We start from the raw sequence: 7,500 nt of genomic DNA on the forward strand, positions 1-7,500 counted from the left end.
GACTATTACAATATACTGAAAAACAATTGTGAAATATACAAAAATTAATATATTGTATAGTTGTTAGAGAGAATCTTATAACATAAAGATACAGATTTTTGAACGCAAAGTACTTTATTTCTCAATATTCATTGAGAACATAAGGTAGTGTTATATAGATTGTTATCAAACGACTATTACAATATACTGAAAAACAATTGTGAAATATACAAAAATTAATATATTGTATAGTTGTTAGAGAGAATCTTATAACATAAAGATACAGATTTTTGAACGCAAAGTACTTTATTTCTCAATATTCATTGAGAACATAAGGTAGTGTTATATAGATTGTTATCAAACGACTATTACAATATACTGAAAAACAATTGTGAAATATACAAAAATTAATATATTGTATAGTTGTTAGAGAGAATCTTATAACATAAAGATACAGATTTTTGAACGCAAAGTACTTTATTTCTCAATATTCATTGAGAACATAAGGTAGTGTTATATAGATTGTTATCAAACGACTATTACAATATACTGAAAAACAATTGAAATATACAAAAATGAATATATAATGGTATATTGAATAGTTGTTAGAGAGAACCTTAACATAAAGATACAGCTTTGAACGCAAAGTTATCAAACGACTTTTACAATATACTGAAAAGCAATTGAAATATACAAAAATTAATATAATGGTATATTGTATAATATAAAAACTAAGTTTGGTTAAACGGCGGGCATAAAAATGATTTTATTTACGTAGCCAAATGCATCGTCATCTTATTAGTGACGCGCAAAAAGGAATTCAGGAGATTCCTACTGTCCCTATTTGCGAAGAGCCGAAACCACATATAAAGAGCCAAAAGGCCGAAAAAACGTATATTTGCATATAAAAAAAACTAAATTTGGTTAAACGGCGGGCATAAAAATGATTTTATTTACGTAGCCAAATGCATCGTCATCTTATTAGTGACGCGCAAAAAGGAATTCAGGAGATTCCTACTGTCCCTATTTGCGAGAGCGAAGACTCTGGGCCTTCAATGGTCCAGGTGGAGTCATCGACCGATGAGGACGGAGTGGGGCAACCCTCGCGGCCCCCACCCAAGAGGAAGGCGCGATTAGGTTCGCCACCACAGGCGAACTCGGGCGAGAGCGGGACGGATGGAGTACTCCAGAAGCTGGATACGGTTGCAACAAAAGCAGCCGTAGGACTGAAGGTTGCGGCGAAGGACGGAGCCAGTGGAAGCAGGCAAGGTTGCCCAAACAGCAAGGTAGGGGGCAACAAGGGGGGTAAAGGGGGTGCTATTGGGGGTGAGGGCCATGTTACGGCGATGAAAGCCGTAACAGCCCAGTTGAACGAGGTTGTGTTCGGGGCGAAAAGCCTCGAAGTCACAACGATGAAGGAACTCGTAGGGATCGCCTCTAAATATGAGGAGATTCTTATGAGTGTCCTGACGGAAAATGCTCATCTTCGTGGGCAAATTGAGGGTTTGAAGGGTGGTATTGGGACATCTTCCGTCCCTCGGAGCACAGCAGGGGCGGCTGCTGCTGCTCCCTCGGCGCCTGCCCCTCCAGCACCCGTGCTGGAGGCAATTGCGCCGACGGTGAGGAAACCAGTAGAAACCTGGTCGGTTGTGGTGAGGAGCAAGGCTCCTGTGACTTCCTCAAAGGAAGTCATAAATAAGGTTGTTAAGGAGGTGGGTCCTTCACTGGGTGTTCGCGTCCATGACGTGAAGACAATAAAGGGGGGTGGCGTAGTGATACGCACTCCCTCTGTTGCTGAGAGGGAGAAAGTGGCGAGCAACGCCAAATTCGGTGAGGTAGGGTTGGACGTTAGCGTCAATAAAAAGTTGGGGCCCAGGGTCGTGGTACAGGGAGTATACACGGAAATATCCCATGAAGAATTCATGGAGGAGCTGTTTCGGCTGAACCTTCGGGAGTTCAGCCCGGAGTCCAAAAAGACGGACGTGAGGATGGTCAGTCGCCCCTGGAAGGTGGCGACTGATGGCAGGACAAATGTTGTCCTAGAGGGTACGGACAAACTAATGTCCACCCTCCTGGATGCGGGTAGGTGCTACGTCAAGTGGTTCTCCTTCCGTGTCCGCGCGGATAGTCCCGTGACCGGCTGCTTCCGGTGCATGGGTTTTGATCACCGAGTGGCAGAATGCAGGGCCAAGACCGACGTCTGTCGGAGGTGTGGTCAGGAGGGCCACAAGGCTGCCAGTTGCGTCAATGCCCCCCATTGTCGCAACTGTGCATTTAAAGGAAGGCCAGCTGGACATCTCATGATGTCGGCTGCCTGTCCGATTTACTGTGGGGTTGTCGGACGTGCTCTCGCCAGACATTAATGGGTGAGATTTTTCAATTAAATTGCCAGAATTCTTATGCAGTTATGTGCGAGTTAGGGAGTTGCATGATAGAGGCTGGGTGCAGCATCGCCTTACTCCAGGAGCCATACGCCACCAATTTTGGAATGGTAAGTGGTCTTCCTGGGGGTTTCAGGGTCTACACGGACCTTAGGTGTAATGCTGCAATAGTTGTGACTGACCCAAGCTATGACTGCATAGTTTTGGATTCGTCACAAGAGGGTGTATGTGTTTCTGTAGAGGGGGTGTTCGGTAGACTGATTGTTGCTAGCATGTATTGTAAGTTTAGGGAACCTATAGAGCCTTATCTGCGATACATGGATAACCTACTACTCCTTGCGAGTGGTAGCCCATTTATCCTAGGGATGGATGCGAATGCCACGTCCTCGATGTGGTTTAGCAAGTTTTCTCGATGGGCGCACAGATATCGGAGCCACATTCGGGGTCGGGCATTAAGCGAATGGATGGTCGCTAACAGCCTCCACATCCTAAATGAGCCAAGCGTGTGGTACACATTTCATGGTCCTAGAGGGGGGAGCGACATTGACGTGTCCTTGATCAATGAGGCAGCAAATAGGGCGTTCAGTTTTAGGTGGGAGATTATGGGAGGGTGGGGATTGAGCGATCATAATTTGATTAAAATTATGGTTACTCCTAATTCCCCTCCCTCGACGCATGCAAGTCCATTGCGGCGATGGCGTACCTCTGGTATCGACTTGAACCAATATGGACAGTGTGTTAGGGAAGCGGTATTGGACATACCGCTTAGTGAGTTTGAAAATCTGGGGGTGGACGAGCAAATTGCTCGGTTGTACGAATTGGTCTGGGGAGTGAACGATAGGTTGTTGAAGAAATATAAGGATTTTAGGGTTAGGAAAATAAAGTGGTGGACGCAGGAATTAACCCTGAAGAGGAGGGCTGTCCGGCGATTGAGACGGAAGTTTCAACGCGCTCGGCGGTCAAATTCGGATAGGTTGGCCCAGATTAGGAACGATTTTAGTTGTGCGATGCATGAGTATAAGGCCATGCTAATTAAAATCAAAGAAGAGGAGTGGAGGGGGTTCGTTAATGAGCATAGGGATGACCCCTGGGGTCAGGTCTTAAGGATTTGTAGGGGTCGTAGGAGGGAGGACATCACTTCTCTTCGTGTTGATGACACTGTGTTATCAACATGGAGTGAGTGTGCAGGGGTTCTGTTAGGAGCATTCTTTCCTAGGGCTGAGGAGCTGGCACCTCTCGCACAAGAGGTACCGGTTCCTCCACTTGATGATGGGGAGTTGGGATATGCCTTTAGCCTGGTTAGGTCTAAACGGTCCCCAGGTCTTGATGGTTTGAACGGAGAGTTGTGTAAAAGCTTGTGGAAGTTCATTCCGGAATACTTGGAGGTCATTTACGATAAGTGCATTTGTGAGGGATATTTTCCACGTGAGTGGAAAAGTGCTAGGGTTGTTCCTCTCCTGAAGTCACCTGATAAGATTAGGAGTGATCCACGATCTTATCGGGGCATCAGTCTTCTTCCAGTGCTGGGTAAAGTACTGGAGAGGGTTATGGTGGAACGGCTTCAGGAGCTAACGCGGGATTTGAGGTCGGATAGGCAGTATGGCTTTAGGAAGGGACGTAGTGTAGAGGACGCCTGGATGTATGTTCAGCGTGCTGTCCGGGAGAATGCCAACAAATATGTCCTTGGCATATTTGTCGATTTCAAGGGGGCATTCGATTACCTAATCTGGGATCGCGTGATTCAACGACTGGAGGAACTTGGCTGTCCGGAAATTAGTCTCTGGCAGAGCTACTTTTCGGACAGAAAAGCCTCTATCGTAGGAATGAATGGTAGCGCGGACATTAGGGTAGAACGGGGCTGCCCACAGGGATCCATCTGTGGTCCATATATTTGGAACCTAATGATGGACTCTCTGCTTGGCCAACTTGAAACGCTTTGTGGTTGTTGTGCATATGCAGACGACCTTCTGCTCCTAGTTGACGGTCGTTCACGATTGGAGTTAGAACGAAAGGGTGAACGACTGTTAGGAATTGTTCACAATTGGGGTATAGGTGTGGGGGTTGACGTATCGATTGACAAGACGGTGACAATGCTCTTGAAAGGCATACTGTCATCGGCTCGTCCACCGATTATCCGAATGAATGGGGTCAATATCAGGTATGTGACGCAAGTCAAATATCTGGGATTGACCATCGGCGAAAGGATGTGTTTCAACCCTCACTTGGTTTACGTGGAGGAGCGATTGTTAGGAATTGCCGGCAAGATTAAGCGCGTGTTAAGGAGTGATTGGGGTCTCGGACGTCGTGCGGTTCGCACTATATATAGTGGCTTATTTGTGGCCTGTGCCACATATGGAGCCGCTATATGGTGGGAATTAGCATCAAAGGTCAGGGGTCGCCAAAAACTTCTTTCCATACAACGTTGTTTGATGCTTGCCTGTTTGCCTGTATGTCGCACGATTTCTACAGAGGCGCTGCAGGTGTTGTTAGGTGCGCCTCCTCTTGACCTGATTGTTATACAGCGTGCTGTTGCATTTAGGTTAAGAAGAGGCCTAAGTGTCTCATTGCTGTCGAATTGGATTTCCGATGAGGATGTTGCAAGGGAGGGCTATCTAAGGAGCAAAAGGCTTCTATATGATAGCGTTAGGAGTAGGTGGCAAGACCGTTGGGACAATAGCCCTAGCGGTCGGGTGACCTACGAGTACATTCGGGATGTTAGGTTTGTAGAGGAAAACCCAGACTTCAGATTCTGTATGAGTCTGGGTTTCTTGCTTACCGGGCATGGACCTTTGAATGCATTTTTGCATCAAAGGAACCTTTCCGGAAGTCCGGAGTGTATATGTGGGGCACACTCTGAGGACTGGATGCATATCATAGCGGAATGCCCGATGTACTCGGACATTAGGGATCTTGGGGGTATGGGGATTAGCTGGACTGATGGACAGCTAGATGTTAGTGGTGTGCTCTCGGATAGTCGGAATGCCGAACATTTAGGGTCGTTTAATAGGTTTGCACGTGTTTTGTTCAGTCGGCGTAGGCAATTAGTTGAAAATCGGGTGGAGGAGGTATAATTTTTATACCAACAACTTAAATGGTCACCAGTCCGGAGCAGTATGGTAGCTCAACTGGTAGTAGTTTTCAACTACGAGGTCTGACCGGAGACTTAATTCTGGTACCACGGGGAGTAGGAGCCCTTGGAGTTCGCTCCAACCTACTCATGCGGACTGGCCCCTCGGGGAGTATCGTGGTGGTTGTGGTTTAATACCCGAATGCGGGGAGAGTGTTTTGATCACTCAATGTGGAGTTGCACTGCAACCGGGTGCCGGACCCAAAGTACGGCAGAGGTTTTAGATAGGCCTCGAACCCCACCAAGGTGGTTAGTGTGTCCATTCCACACTGCCAATTGGTACCGAATAATGCTTAGCATTATTCAATAATTATTGAATGATGCTAAGCATTATTCGGGGCGCTGATCATCGCATTTTATTGATCCGCTGTGCGTCGGAGCACCGTGAGATAAGGCCGTCATCGGCAGGTACTCACGCAAAAACACACCGGACGTTGTCCCTATTTGCGAAGAGCCGAAACCACATATAAAGAGCCAAAACGCCGAAACCACGTATATTTGCATATAAAAAAAACTAAGTTTGGTTAAACGGCGGGCATAAAAATGATTTTATTTACGTAGCCAAATGCATCGTCATCTTATTAGTGACGCGCAAAAAGGAATTCAGGAGATTCCTACTGTCCCTATTTGCGAAGAGCCGAAACCCCATATAAAGAGCCAAAACGCCGAAACCACGTTCATACAAGTAAAAAAATTTCATATAAATACTAAATAATTTTCATATAGATACTAAGTTTATGAATTCATACAAGTAAATAATTTTCATATAAATACTAAATAATTTTCATATAGATACTTAATAAATTTCATATAAATACTAATTAATTTTCATATAGATACTAAGTTAATGAATTCATACAAGTTAAAAATTTTCATATAAATACTAAATAATTTTCATATAGATACTAAGTTTATGAATTCATACAAGTAAAAAATTTTCATATAAATACTAAATAATTTTCATATAGATACTAAGTTAATGAATTCATACAAGTTAAAAATTTTCATATAAATACTAAATAATTTTCATATAGATACTAAGTTTATGAATTCATACAAGTAAAAAATGTTCATATAAATACTAAATAATTTTCATATAGATACTAAGTTTATGAATTCATACAAGTAAAAAATTTTCATATAAATACTAAATAATTTTCATATAGATACTAAGTTTATGAATTCATACAAGTTAAAAATTTTCATATAAATACTAAATAATTTTCATATAGATACTAAGTTTATGAATTCATACAAGTAAAAAATTTTCATATAAATACTAAATAATTTTCATATAGATACTAAGTTTATGAATTCATACAAGTAAATAATTTTCATATAAATACTAAATAATTTTCATATAGATACTAAGTTAATGAATTCATACAAGTTAAAAATTTTCATATAAATACTAAATAATTTTCATATAGATACTAAGTTAATGAATTCATACAAGTTAAAAATTTTCATATAAATACTAAATAATTTTCATATAGATACTAAGTTAATGAATTCATACAAGTTAAAAATTTTCATATAAATACTAAATAATTTTCATATAGATACTAAGTTTATGAATTCATACAAGTAAATAATTTTCATATAAATACTAAATAATTTTCATATAGATACTAAGTTAATGAATTCATACAAGTTAAAAATTTTCATATAAATACTAAATAATTTTCATATAGATACTAAGTTAATGAATTCATACAAGTTAAAAATTTTCATATAAATACTAAATAATTTTCATATAGATACTAAGTTTATGAATTCATACAAGTAAAAAATTTTCATATAAATACTAAATAATTTTCATATAGATACTAAGTTTATGAATTCATACAAGTAAATAATTTTCATATAAATACTAAATAATTTTCATATAGATACTTAATAAATTTCATATAAATACTAATTAATTTTCATATAGATACTAATTTTCATATAAGTACTAAGTGTATGAATTCATACAACTAAATAATTTTCATATAAGTACAAAAAATTTAA

The sequence above is a fragment of the Zeugodacus cucurbitae genome, unplaced genomic scaffold (genome assembly GCF_028554725.1).
Source record: "Zeugodacus cucurbitae isolate PBARC_wt_2022May unplaced genomic scaffold, idZeuCucr1.2 ctg00000196.1, whole genome shotgun sequence".
Lineage (NCBI taxonomy): Eukaryota > Metazoa > Arthropoda > Insecta > Diptera > Tephritidae > Zeugodacus > Zeugodacus cucurbitae.